Source organism: Podarcis vaucheri (genome assembly GCF_965113315.1).
Source record: "Podarcis vaucheri genome assembly, chromosome: 7".
NCBI classification, from domain to species: Eukaryota; Metazoa; Chordata; class Lepidosauria; order Squamata; family Lacertidae; genus Podarcis; species Podarcis vaucheri.
In genome coordinates this window covers 49,395,521-49,410,103 of record NC_138765.1, presented here as the reverse complement: position 1 = coordinate 49,410,103, position 14,583 = coordinate 49,395,521, and the positions used below count along the sequence as shown (strand labels likewise).

Genomic DNA, 14,583 nt, shown 5'->3' with positions numbered 1-14,583 from the left:
TTACATTCCAAAATTTTCTCCCCCCCCTTTCCCGGTTTCGACCCCCCCCCAAATAGCCTAGGCCAATCAGTTCTCAGCCTGGATCTCTCACGTCCGAGGCCCTCAAATCTCCCACAGTCCCTCTCAGCCGGTTTTGTCGATAGTCTTTTATGTTGAACCTCATATCTCGGAGAAGCTCTGTCCCAGTAAGGTCAGTATTTCTTCCAGCCAGTCCTCCGCGATCAAGACTGGAGCCCAAAACATATTTCATATTTCTTTTAAGTCCAAATGTCTCAAATGTCCCAAAGGCTCCATCTTTCTCCTTGTGCAAGGTTGTAATCCAAGGGTCTTCCAATATCCCCTTGGAAAAGTCTCTACAGTCTTCCTTCTCGATTTCAAACCAAATTTTAATTGTCCAAATCTTATATTCTTTGTAATCCAATTTTGGAGGCCTCTGGTTGTCCTTTTTCACCAACGGCTTTTCAGCTCCTCCTTCCCATTCCTCAACACATTTCTCTTCTTGTTCAGCTGCAATATTTTTTTGAATCCAGTCCTTGGTACCATCAGCAAGTTTGTTTACTGTAGCATTCAAGGTCTTAATATCTGTAGCCATAGCTTCACTCTGGTCTTTTAATTTTCCCACGAGAAAGAACATTCTTTCCAACTCAGCCTGTATTTTTCCATCTGCAGCCATTGTAATGTCCAGAACCCCCTCTAGAGGGATTCTGGTTACTTAGTATTCTTTCTCCAACAGTCAGTTTACTTTATTTTGTTTTATTTCTTCTTTACTTTCAGCAACTTAAAGTCAAATGTAACAAAATAACCAGCAGAGATAGCCACAAGTTAATTTTCCTAACTTTGACAGCTGTCAAACTCCTTATGTCTCCTCAGCCGACTCTCTCACGGATCGCTCCTGGATCCAGGGGAGGTTACAGATCAAATTTTAAAAAACAGTTCTTATCCTTAAGCACTGTGCTTGTATTACCAAACTGTGGAATTAATAACTTTTGTTTCGCAACGAGAGAAATGGTCTCTCGACCTTAGTTATCCAATTCTTGCTTTAAATTGACTACAAAACTGGGGGGGGACTTCCTTTTGACACTCCCCCCGATCATGCCAAATTTTTTTAAAAAAGATTTTAAGTCCAATTTCCGTAGTACTCACGGGTTGTTACTTTATGGTCCAAATTTCAAGGAAGAAAGTCAGCGCTCTCCAGCCATGGCTTGCGGCTTCACTCCGTAGAAGTAGCGGTTTACTCACAGCACCACGCCACACTCCGTCCCCCGCTCCAAAGCCTTTAAAAAGGCTTCTTCGCGGGTTGGGGGGCGCAAACGGTGCCCGCTGAGTCACCAAGTCCACAGGCTTCCGCACCTGTGGTTTCTAAGGGTCCCTGCGTCACCGCCGCGGCAGGACCCGCCCTCTACAGAGCCGATTCCCTCCGGAGCTCGGAGGGAATCCGCCATTAGCTTTTCGCGCCAACCTGGAAGTCCTCGAAAGGAATCTTTTCCTGTCCCCTTTTGCAAGTCAGTACTTTCCCTCCCGTTTTACATGCAAGTACATGAGACCCCAAATCATGTTCAAGGACAGGTTTTGCACAGGTTCGGGCAGCACCCTAAAGCTCTAACAATTTCCACCCCACTTCACGCCACTCTGAGTTTTAGCACTCTGCTGGAGATCAGACCAAGGAAAGGGCGAGATCTCTATTGCCTGACACGGTGACGGTTTCAGAGGTGAGAGCTTAATTCTCACAGATATAGAAATCTTCATTCTGACTTTTGGTCCAGAGCCTCCTAGATAAGGTATAATCTTGCCTCTATCCCTATTTTTCATGAGTCCCATAACACATGCCATGTTGATTCTCTATGCTTATGCTTCTTAGGATCCTAAGGTCTTTTATCCTTAAGCGGGAGTGCTAGGAATGTAGCTACAGTAAAATGCTGCTATGGTGTATATGTCTATGTTTATCTCACATGGTTTACTGTCTCTGTAGTACGCCTACTCTCTTTTCCTTGTAATAATTCTTTTGTTAGTTCTTGCTGTGGAAAGTTCTTTTTTTGGGTATAAGGGTTGGAACACTCACACTTTTAGAACAATGCACCTTTGTCTCCACATACAACACTCTGTTTCTCATCAAAAAGGGTATGTTAGTGTTCTCATGCAAGCTGGGCATGTATGAGGGTTCAGACATAAACATATAACAGGACATTTGGGATATACTGTATGTATCCAGAAGGCCATCAACTGACTAGGAAATTGCTGTGGTAAGCAAATTTTCTGGAACACCATGCCAAGGAGCAAAGAAACTCTTACTACACTTCTTCACCTCATCTGTATCCTCTCTCCCAACCAAAGTCTTCTATCAGCTTTTATACATGCAACTTTCCTCAGTCCCCTCCTTCATTCACGATGCCAGGGATCTGGTAGAGCTTTCATTCATGATCAGGTGATCTCAAAGATTGACTCTTATCATGTGCTTTACAAGAAGTTGCCATTGAAGGCGCTTCAGAAGCTAGAGCTAGTGCAATGACTGGCCTTGGTTTTACTATAAACCTGAGCAACTACCTTATTGTATTAGTGTTGTGTGGGGAGTAGTTAGGCTATACGCCTGAGTCCCTTCTAATTCCTGGATCCAACAAGGATTCAATTGCTGAAATAGGCAGGCCAGCTTCCTGGTGAGGTAATGGTCTAAGTACGGGCCATTAAGATGGCAAAGGAAGTGTCTCTATGACACAAGGGAAAAGAGTACCTCACTCCCCCAGCTGGCTTGTAGTTAGAAAGACAAAAGTCCCAGCTAAGGTGTGTGCAAGCTAGAGGCTAGAAGCAGCTGAGAGACAGAGTCATGCCTGATTTCTCCTGGGATCCAAGGCTGTGGCTATGGGAGAAGGAAAAACTTCTTGGGGTGTTAATGTTGCATGTTGAGACCTTTAAACCTTCCCCTTAAATAAATTCAGACAAGACTCAAATTTTAGTTCAGTTTTTTGGCAGAATTTAGGCCACAACTTTATTGATTACAGCAAGTGAGTGGTTGCATAGGCTCTGGTTCGACTAGCTCCCTGCACCATTGCAGGTAGTGCTGACCCAGGGCACCAGCATAGGTCAGGCTATGGTGAACACCTGGATAAGCGGAAGGCTGAGAACAGGCTATCTCCGCCACCCAAATGCCCCCTGGACTCAGGCACAGGTACAACCCCCTCAAAGGGTTGACCAAACCATTGAGTCCCTGGATTCCTTTAACGGAATACCCTTCACATAGGGATGGCGAGAGCATTTCCCCATCCCTATCACCTGAACCAGAGCCTATCTGCAACCTTACAAGTTGTGACGATTTGCTACGCGGCAGGCGAAACCCAAATGGCACCAGCCAATCAGCCAAGTGGGGAAAATTACTGCCGTGCCCCTGTCCCAACAACAGACAACACATGATGGCATAGCAAGGTCAAGCGCACAGTCCTAAATATAGGGAGAGGTGGACGGGTGTTCCGATGCATGCACCGAAAGAGGAAGCTCTGGGTCACATGCATAGTTATATATAGGTCCCTTGATCCATTTAGCTTGCGTCCCATTGGCCTGATTAAACCCAGCATCAAGGGACCTACCAATTGGGTGTTGTGGCTATTCAATCAAACCCACCCACAACACAGGGTTTGGTTGCCAGGTCTCACCACAACACGAGCCCTCTTAAAGGGAGGACCTGATCTGTGAGCACTCAGGCTGTAAATATGTGCAAATAAACCATATATCCTAAAGACACCACAGTCTTTGCTGTCCCTCATTTCAAGGAAACCGAACAATACACACAGACACTTGCATCTCTCTACAAGCATTCCACTTTGGTCGGTGGTGAGAATTCCAAGCCACATCTCAAGTAAAAAAATGGACTATTGAGAAGCCCTTGATCTGTGGTCCTTTACCACAGAGAGTGACATATCCAACCTTTATCAGAGCTTCACTAGGCAACCTGTTAATCAAGCATTCATCCTGATTTGCTTGCCCAAGGCTTAAACAGAAGTTGTACTATATCCGGTCTTTATTGAGCGCTCATTATGATTTGTTTGCTGCAACGTTATATGACAATGAGCAGTCATCCTGATTTGCTTGCATGGTGCTTACAGTCTTCTCATTAACTGAATGAATTGTTTACAGCAGTCACAGATCAATAAAATTAGATGCACAAATGAAAAATATGACTAGTTAAAGCAATTAAAAGCAGATGCATTTACAGCCTCCATTTTTTCCTCTTCCTCTCTCTCAAGCAGCCAGCAGAAAATTTCTCCTGATCCTCACTGAAGTCAGAATTTATTTATTTATTGCAACTACTCAGTGATCTAGAGGAAACATCCCATAAGCAAAACAGGAGATCTTCAGGAGATCTTCCATGAAGAATTCTTATTAGAGGGAGAATCAACCTCTCTCTACATTCACTATACAGGCTGTAGCACAATCAATTGTTCATCACCCACTGTTCAGCACATTTCTGTCACTTTCCTAACTGCAAAAGTCCTTTTTTAAAAGTAGAACTGTTGCCCCAGGATGACCGAACACTCCACTTTAAGTGCTCAAAACTAAGCTCCAGTGCAAAATAATGAAAGTCTAGAGGCAACCCTGGAAAGAAGATTCTGTATCACGCCTTCGAGTGTTACAACAGTGACTATTTTGATTTCAGTCTCCAGTTACCAAGTTCTTATTACTGCCACATTATTTCTCTCCACCTTCCACATCAGGCATGTCTGATTAGCTCATAATTATGGACCATCAAAAGTTACGAAGAAAACATCATCTAGCTCTCTGTGTGCATTAATAGAACCTCTAGTTATTTAAAAATTACTAGAGGTAATTATTTCTACCTTTGACCAAAAAGGGTCATTCTTGATATAGGCACTTTAGGAGTGCATACAACATTCATGCAAGGTCTATTTTAAACCAGGTAAAATAGGAAATAAGGGCATTTAAAATGAGAAATGGCGATACCTTATCCTGTTGCTTCTGCTAGAGAATTATACCCACCAGATGAGTATTAGTGCCTTTGGACTTTGAAGCAACAGCAGAAATGGTCATCTTAGTTCATTCCATAAAATGCTGCACTAAGCAGTTTTGCAATTATCACAACATGTCAAAAAAGTTCAAGGCGTCTTAGTTTCCTTTTGGTTAGCTCTCTTCCCCTGCACCCCAAATAAAACAGAGCTTACAATCTGAAAATGGAATACTGTCTTGATCAAAGTTCTGGTGGGCCACTATGAGAAGAGGATACTGAGCTAGATGAGCCTTTGGCCTAATTAAAGAGGGTTCTTATGTTTTCATTGAACCATGAACCTAAGGAATTGAGATGGAAGGAATTGGCAGTTTTGATTCGACTTGTTTCTCATTTTTCCAACCTTAAATTTGGTTCTCTGCATTTCTGCAGCAATTTACACATTTTCTTTTAAAATATCCTCATAAAAATTATTCAGCATTTTAGTGCAAATTTCTCCTAATAAATACATTTTGTATGCAGTTTTGAATAATGTACACATTTTTGCAAGCAAGTTCTCCAAATGTAATGTATGTCATTTTCATCAACATACTCATTTTTATGCCTACTTTTACCTAATATATACATTTTTGTAAACACTGGTTGGTTGGAGAATTGCATTACAAAGTTTGAATAAGTGCAAATTTCAATGGAAGCCTATGATTCACTTCTCATAGTATTTAGGAAAGTGCAAATGTGATAAATTCTGCTTATAATGTGAACTGAATTAAATTTCTCTGCAAGGCCTGAAGAAAGAAAGACAATACCTCTCTGTTCTTTCCTCCTCAAATTATACTCTGTTTTTGTCCAGTTTTGCTCAGTAATATGATAGCAGGTATTTTCTCTGTGGACTGTATGTGTTAATTAAGTGACTTTGCTAACAGATAGAACGAGGAAAGTATTTTTACTGTTAAACCTTCAATGTGTTTTTGAGGTCCAGATTCACCCTAGCCTATCCTTGTGTTTGAAGCTGGGAAGGGTTGCATGATCTCAGAGATGGATCTAAATGTGTGGTCCTGTTGTACCCACGTTGCTTCATGAGTACATAAATATGACCTAGCAAAGGAAATGTCCATACCATGTTGTAAACTAGCTATGAGTTGCCTCATAGCTTTAATTACTTCTATGATCACACAGTTGCTTTTAGTTTTACTTATTTCAGCAGGGAACACTTTTCACATTCAGATCCTTAATAGAACCTGTGCTTATTAGGATTTCTTGGCCTGGATGATGTTGTTGGGAGCGAGCTAGAAAAAGATACAACATTTACAGTTTGGCACAGAGGTGACAGAGGGCAACAGCCAACAATTTGCAAGCCTCTTGCTGTTCATGAGATCACATTGTTTTGCATCTCCACCCACTTTGAGTTCTTTTTGGCACCCAAGAGCTCTGAGTACAGCAAAAAGTGTGCTGAGTGCCAGGAAGAAAGTTCACAGCTGGAGTGGCTTTGTAAAATAGTTCTACAAAATCGATCTTTTGAAAGCAAATTGTTAGTCTGTAACGACCACATCTCACCATTCACGAAGGTTCTTCAGGAGTAGGGATGGGGAAGAAATTGGGTTCAGTTCACATTTAGAGGTGAATTTATCATATCCACACTTTCTGAAACAATACACGGACTGAAATGTAGTCATCCTTCAAAATTTGCATTTACCTGAATTTTGTGATACACTTGTCCAACCAACCAATGTTTTTGAAACTGCATATATTAGGGGGAAGCATGCATAAAAATGAATATATCCATGAAGATAACATAAAAAATGCATTACATTAGAGGAATTTGCTTGCAAAGATGAGTATACTGGGAAACTGCATACAAAAATGTGTTTATAAGGAGAAATACACACCAAACTACCGGCGAGTTTTCATGAGGATTAAAAAATAACAATAACTCTCAAATTGCTGTAGAACTGTGGAGAACTGAGTTTAAAATTTGAAGAATGAGAAACTGTGACCCTGACTCTGTGGATGTGTTCTGTGGACGTGTCCAGCTCTGTGCTATCAGAAGGTTTCTATTAGCTGACTGGGAAGTGAGGAATGGGCAGAGGATGGCAGAAGAATGGAAACTCCAGTGATTTCAATGGATACTATGGGAGACCTAAAGGTCACGCTATTCTATCCCTGGCAAGACAAAGACAATGGATTAATGTAGCTTGGGTAGGGATCAGGCAGGGAATTCAGGTTTGTTCTAATTTTAGCGAGAAGCTACTAAATTCACATTTCTCAAAACAATATGTGAACTGAAATGCAGGGATCCTTCAAAATTTGCCCTTCTCTGAATTTTGTGATTGCTTCTTGAGCCAAATGATGTGTACAAAAATGAATATATTAGAGGAAATAGAAATAATAACATGCAAAATGCATGAAATTAGGGGAAACTGCTAGTAGAAACATGCATATTAGTGAAATCTACACACCAGCATGAGTTTATCATGCACTAAAATGCTGGAAAATTTTCATGTGGATATTAAACTAAGAGAACTAAAACTGGCAGATTCATCCAGCAGGGCTCCGCTTATGTTCTTATGTCCTGCTTGCCAGCTTCCCATTGGTGGTTATGAGAGCAGAACACTGGACTAGATAGGCCTCTAGTCTAATCTAGCAGGCAGTGGTGTATGAGGAGGGAAGGTCAGATTTCAGGAGCTCATAGCTCTAGGACTCCCCCCAACCTCAACAGGAAAAAAGTGGGAAGATCTCATTGTCAGTGGTATGGCATTTGCTTTGGGTGTAGAAGGCCCCAAATTCAATCCCCAGCATCTCTAGGTAGGGTTGGGGGTGCTCCCTTGAGAGCACTGCCTGTAGTCAATACTGAGCTAGATGCTTCAACTCAATATAAGATAGTTTCTTAGGAGCACTGATGATCTCCCGTGGAGCACCAGGGTAACTGGTGGAACTTCCTTGCACCACCAAGCGATAAGGAGGCTTTCACATTACTCTGTTTGTGTACAGATAAGCATAGAGGAAGTCAGAAAATGAGGTGGAGAAAAATGCTGGATACGCCCTCCTTTTTTCTTTGATGCGGTTCCTACTCCTTGTCAGAAGTTATCTTCCTGTATGCATCTGGTGGACTACTGTGAGAACAGAATGCTGGACTGGATAGGCCTGGGTCTGATCCAGCAGGACTGTTCTCCTTTCCGGGGTGGGGAACCTGTGGCCCTCTGGAGATTGCTTGATTACAATCCCCCTAATCCCTGACCACAGACCAACAACTTCTGGAGGGCCACATGCTCCTTTTTCTTATGCTTTAAGTGCTTATGTTGCAAAGACAGGTTGAATGATACTGGAGTGAAATACTCCACCCAGTGAGAAGTCTGATGTGGCATTTTATTCCAAGCGAAGTTTCTGGAATGCTTATAGAGGACTGCTTCATGTAGAGTGAATGGAAGAAGTCCATTTTGGGGGTTACTAAAGCATGAATGCTTGTCCCAAAATCTGACCATGGTTATCTGTTTTGGTTGCAATGTTTTGTGCAGTTTGTTCATTAGGGGACTCAAGGCAGCAAACTCAGGGCACATAACAAGCAGTTGTACATCCAGGTACTAACCAAATTCAAACTTGCTTAGGTTCAGCTATTTCATGTTCTTTCAGACTATGCCTAGCTTGAAAAGGAATGTGTGTGTGTGTGTGTGTGTGTGTGTGGTTCACACCCATTATTCATGTACACCCAGCCAAATCGATTGCAATAACCTACCCCCCCACCGCTATCACCGCTATCACTCAAGGATGGCTCAAGGATGGCTACTTATGCACCATCAAAAAAAGAGGACAAATCAGTATACAGGTCTACATACAATTTGCATATGCCAATGCATATGGAGAGTTAGAAATGGAAAAAATAATTACTGTCATTCAAAACAGTGCCTTCAAAAGCTGCTCACTAGATGAGGCAGAGCCACTATGCTAGCTTCCCAGCAGGTGGGTTACTGTTGCTTACTGAGTGGGTGGAGAGGTCAGCATGGTGTAAAATGCAATCTGGCACTCCTGCTGGTGCGCTTGCACAACGCCCGACTCCCCATCACCTCACCCCTCCTTCTCCTGGGAGGCACAAGCCACCCACATGCTGGAAAGCTGCCATAGCAGCTCTGCCCCACCCATCAAGTCATTTATGAATACCTCTTGCCACAGTGTGGAAGTCTGCGGTCAGGTGACCCCTGTTTGCTATCCAGGTGCTAATTGTTGGTGAGCAACTTAGCAACTTACTCTTCCTTCTTTAAACTGGTGCTGGACTGGACTTCGAGCAATTCAAACAGGCAACACTTTCAAATAGACAACTGAAGTAGAACATGTGGGTACCCTAAAAGGAAGGGGAATGTTTGTAGATTTTCCTGCACTTTGCAGTCAAGTTTGTTGTTCTGCAAGAAAGTCAACCTGCTCCTGCTTCCCCCCCATCTAGCATAAATTAACAAATGCAAACAAACACCCAAATAACATCTCCTCCCTCTGTTGTTGAAGAAGGGCACTCAAATGCCAATTACCACTCTGCTAGGAAGCCATGTGATTTCTGTTTTCTTGAGAAGAGAAGAAAGAGAGGGATTTCTCTTTAAATAGTATCTGATGTTCATACAATTCAACTTGGCAAAGGCAATCCATCAAAAATGCCTCCAAAGGTTAAAAAGACTATACAAATCCCTTTACATATATCCTGTTTTCAATTACTCCATTTTGCTTCAACAAAAGCAGGATATGAGGCAAGTCTTTTCAGCTTGGCAAAGCTCTTTGCAAACTGTTAACTGTTTAAGTGAAAGTTTACTCCTTGATCTCTTCTGTTATTTTATTTATGGAACCCCAACTTTCCTCCAAAGAGCTCAAGGTGGTGTACAAGGTCTTCCGCGCTTTATCCTCAGGACAAACCGGGCTGAGAGAGAGATAGGATGACCACTTCAAGGTCACCCAGGAGCTTCATGGCTGCGTGAGGATTTGAATCCAGGTCTCTTGGCACACAAGGCATTTCCATGCCATCACTCCTTTGGGGTGGCTTTTGATCACGTACCAGCTAATTCAAATTGTGCAATTAAAACTGACTGGCAGCTCTGTGAAACAGCCCCCACAACCCACCCCCCATAAACTTTTTGTCATAAGGAAAGCTATAGGAAAATGCCTCAGAAAGTGCAGGATAACACTTGCTCTGACGCTATGGTGAACAAATGTTAAACAAATGAGAGCAAATGCTCATTAAGTAGCCAATGATCTCTCTGTAAACAAATCAGGAAGGAGGTTCAATAAACAGGTCATCTGGAAGGGACCAGAGTGTGTAGTCTGACCTTTGGGCTCTCCAGGGTATGGAGTAAAATCTCAGGGTGAAGGTTCTGAGTCAAGACTGCTATTTTCTGCTAAGTTTGAGAATGTTTGCCATTTGCTTTTCCCTCTTCCTCCACCCCATCAGGCCCCACCCTCATGACCCCGGGCATGGTGAAGATCTTGCCTTGACCTTCCACATGCAGTCATTTGCCCCCACAGAACCCCCACTTTGCCCCATTCCACAAGGGGCCCCTTGATCTGCCAGGTTCCACCTCTCTGCTCACAAGCTCTTTGCCCCTTTGCATCTTGGGGTCTGAACAGCTGGCAACCCTATTCAATGCATACATGCATCTTCCTGCTCCTACATAAATTAAGCTTCATACTTGAATCTGTACAGTTTTTGCTATAATCTTCAGATGAATGTTTGAAGCCGAAAACAACTTGGGACTTTGCATACGTGAAACTAACCAGTTATTCTGGGCTGATGTGTGTTCTCGTTTCCCAAAACCTGACAAAGTGAATTGCTCATCTGAGAACTAAAAACAAATCAGAACCCTTTTCTCCAAACATATATCAGTTTTTAAAATATATGTATTTAACAATAGAGAAAAGACTGCATAGCTCTTTGCAGTGCTCTAAGTATTTTTTATGCATTTTCTTAGTCGTCATTACAACTGCTCTATAAGGCATTATACTAACATCCTAACACACACATATTTTGTAGGCTGTTTTGTCTAATATTCACATTTTTGTGCAATTTCCCCTAATACAATGCAATTTTGTATATTATTATAACATATATATGTGCTCCATGCACATTTTCTTCTATTATATGCATCTTTGTACATATTTTCTGGGGATAGGAAAACTACATTGCAAAATTCTGGAGAAGAACTGATGTTGAAGACTAGCTGTATATTTCATTCTCATATTTCAGGAGGTCTGAACCAAATCTCTTCCCTATCCTTTCTGAACCTTAAGTGTGGTGGCTGGGCACCTCTGTCCTGCAAGTCTAAGTCTAAGCCTTCTAAAGACCATTTTCCCCAAACTATGCCTACCTATCCTGACATCATATATTTTGTCAGATATGAGGCAGTTAAAGACATGACTCCCTGATGGATTAAAGCAGGGCTTGCAGGTGTCACGCATCAGCTGCTTGGCAGAACCTGAAACCCCCTGAGACTTTGCCCTTTTGACTTGATTTCAAATGAAAACAAGTTTAAAAAGTTTCACCTGGCATCGTGGTGATGTCAAGTGACTGACCAGTTTGACAACCCTGCCCACCTTTCAAAGTGACCAACAAGGCTTGCGAGAGGTCAAGGTCTGGTTTACTAGCCAGACTCAGTTCAACACCCCTGCTTTAGGGAGAGTGAAGCCTGCACCAGAAAAGGCTGAACAGCACTCACTTGGGCAGATGAAACATCTGTTAAGAGCAATTCCATCTTGCCTGGCTTGCGCCTCAGTTTATTGTCCCAAACCAGTAAGATATCAAAGCAAGCTTTCAAGGCCTTTTTATCAATTTTTGATAGAACAGCCAATATATACACATATGTATCTGACTCTGTAAGTCTTATTTCTGATTCATCTACATATGTTCAGCAATAAGCTACAGCCCGTGTTTTCACATATTAGCAGAGTATTTGTTAGAAAGAAAATCTGACACTTTTACAGTAGACAAGTGTCAACGTATACATTATGTTTTTTACATAGGGCGGTACAGAAATATGTATTACTCATAGCAGACCCAGTGAAATGAACAGACACGACTAGGTTTGTCCCATCAATTACAATAGGCTTACTTTGAGTAAACCTTAATTGAATACTACACATGGTTTGGTGTTATGTGGATGATTTTTGTTAAATAAATAGCTGGTATTGTTTCCCCTGAGCTGGATCAGGACCATGATATGAGGGAAGGGTTGTTTTAAGTCTTTGTTGCTCTGTGGTCCCAGTCCACTCACCATCCCTCATTCTTTATATTATGGGCCCAGTCTAACTCAGGCTATTTCATTTAACATAAATCAGCTACATGGTGCCGATCCACATGACAAAATTTAAGGCATATTTTAGTTCTAAGGTCACACACACAGGATACATTTGAAGCATGCCTATACCACCTGCAGTTCCCTGGCTGCTGAGGTTTGTGAGGAGACAGCTAATCCCCTCACAAAACAGTTCCCAGCATGCTTAGCAAACTATGGTTCCTAGCATTCTTTGGGGAAAGCTTTCCTGTCTCTCAAACAGAAACGTTTGCATTAAGGCTCTCCAGGTACACACTGGATAACTGAACATCTTTCTCTCCCCCACCCCTCAATTTCCTTGTTAAACTTTTATTGGCAGCGGCTTGGGTTCTTGGTGACCTGACCTGAACACCCTTTCTCAAAAACACAAATCCTCCGCTTTGCCACCTGAGATTGTTATGGCAACTCCAGGTAGTCCTCCTCAGCAATGCAGTTGGTGTACAATGGCAGGATCAAGAAAGCTAGCTTGTTGTAAAAGTACATCCTGGACTATTGGACGCTTTAAAGCAGGTGTGGGGAACCTTTGATCCTCTGGATGTTGCCGAACGACAGTTCTCACCATCCCTGGCCATTGGCCATGCCTGTTGGGTCCAATGAGAGTTGTACTTCAGCAACATCTGGAGGGCCAAAGTTCCACCACAATGTTTTAAAGGGAACCTTAGTCCACCAAACTTTGACAAAGCTGCTTTTAAGTAGCAGATTTAAAAATCCCAAGAACAATTCTCTCTTTCCTCACTCCCCAAAGACCATGTTTCTTACCTGGGCTGGGCTTTATTCCAAATCAGGAAGAATCCGAAATCAGCCTCCAAGCCTCAGTTGGATAAAGTAGAGTAGATATAAAGAACTAAGTGAAATCCGTTATTTCACTGCATTAAGCAATACAGGGAGTGTTCAGCTTTACAGTCTCCAAGGTTTCCCAGCTGGGTGTCCGCCTTTTTCCCATCCTGCATCCTGTTATTGTTCCAAGCCTTACTAATGCCAGGGAGAGAAGGGAGTGGAGGAAACCAGATAAAAACTTTTTTTGACTCATTACTGGTTCAACTTACCTTCAGCCAGCTAGTCGCAAAAGAGGCAGCGCAGGGGACAGGCCACAGGAGAGGGGTGGGGGAAAGACTTCAGGATCGTTGTCATCATCTAACATCAGTACAATGTAAGAATGGTAACACCCGACTTTTATTAAACCCCTGAAAGAGAGGCCTGCGTTTTCCTCAATTTTCCTTGGCAAGCTGATTCTAAGGGTCAGTTTAAACACTGCAGTCCATTGGCAGATGCGGCAGCCAAAATGCATTTCTCTATAGTGATGCACCATGAGTATAAGGTTTGAAATCTGAGAGGAACAAAGGAAGCTGCCTTAACAACATAAGAAGAGCCCTGTTGGATCAGGCCAAAAGCCCATCTAGTCCAGCATCCTGTTCTCACAATGGCCAAGCAGATGGCCACAAGCAGGGCCTGAGTGCAACAGACCTCTCCCCATTTGTGATCCTGGCAACTGGTATTTAGAGGCACACAACCTCTGACAATGGAGGTGGAACATAGCCATTGACAGCCTTACCCTACATTCATTTATCCAGTCCTCTATTTGAGCCATCAAAGTTGGTGGCCGTTGCCACATCTTTTGGGAGCAAATCCCATGACTTAACTACAGTATGTGCTGTGTGAATAAATACTAGCCTGAATTTTCAAAAGTTCAGCTTCATTGTATGCCCCCAAATTCCAGTATTCGGAGAGAATGAACATAGGTTCTCCTCATTCGCTTTCTCCACATGGTGCGTAATGTTATACAGTGGTACCTCGGGTTACATATGCTTCAGGTTACATACGCTTCAGGTTACAAACTCCGCTAACCCAGAAATTGTACCTCGGGCTAAGAACTTTCCTTCAGGATGAGAACAGAAATCGTGCTCTGGTGGCATGGCAGCAGCAGGAGGCCCCATTAGCTAAAGGGGTGCTTCAGGTTAAGAACAGTTTCAGGTTAAGAACGGACCTCCGGAACGAATTAAGTACTTAAACCGAGGTACCACTGTACAGAGTTCCTGGGAAGAGGGATTGGTTCTTAAACCACTCTGAGAATTGTAGTTCTGTGAGGGGAAGGGCTGGAAATGTAGCTCGTGGCAGACCTTGGCACCCCAAATTTCTGTGGCGCCCTGCGTGATGCCCAAATCTGGTGCCCCTTGCCTCTCCCATTGCACACGGTAGTGTTTGTGCCTGCTGGAGAACTCCAGAAGCTCTGTGTCGCTAGAGTTACCTCTGATATAGTCCACCATAACAAAGGAAAGAGTCACGCCCATTGCACCACCCACTTTCTTGTTTATGGCTGGCCCTATGCACCACAGGCAT

At 42.8% G+C, this 14,583-nt stretch overlaps 1 protein-coding gene across 2 annotated transcripts in view; it reads right to left on the bottom strand.

The window, feature by feature from the left end:
• Positions 1-13,165, bottom strand: part of CDH5 (cadherin 5) — a 33,743-nt gene extending 20,578 nt beyond the window's left edge. Inside the window, exon 1 of one of the 2 annotated variants that reach the window (XM_082232301.1) lies at positions 13,006-13,165. The gene's annotated coding sequence lies outside the window, so the exon portion shown is untranslated. The remainder of the gene's footprint in view (positions 1-13,005) is intronic. The other variant, XM_082232302.1, reaches the window with a different exon arrangement.
• Between the last annotated feature and the right edge of the window lie 1,418 nt (positions 13,166-14,583).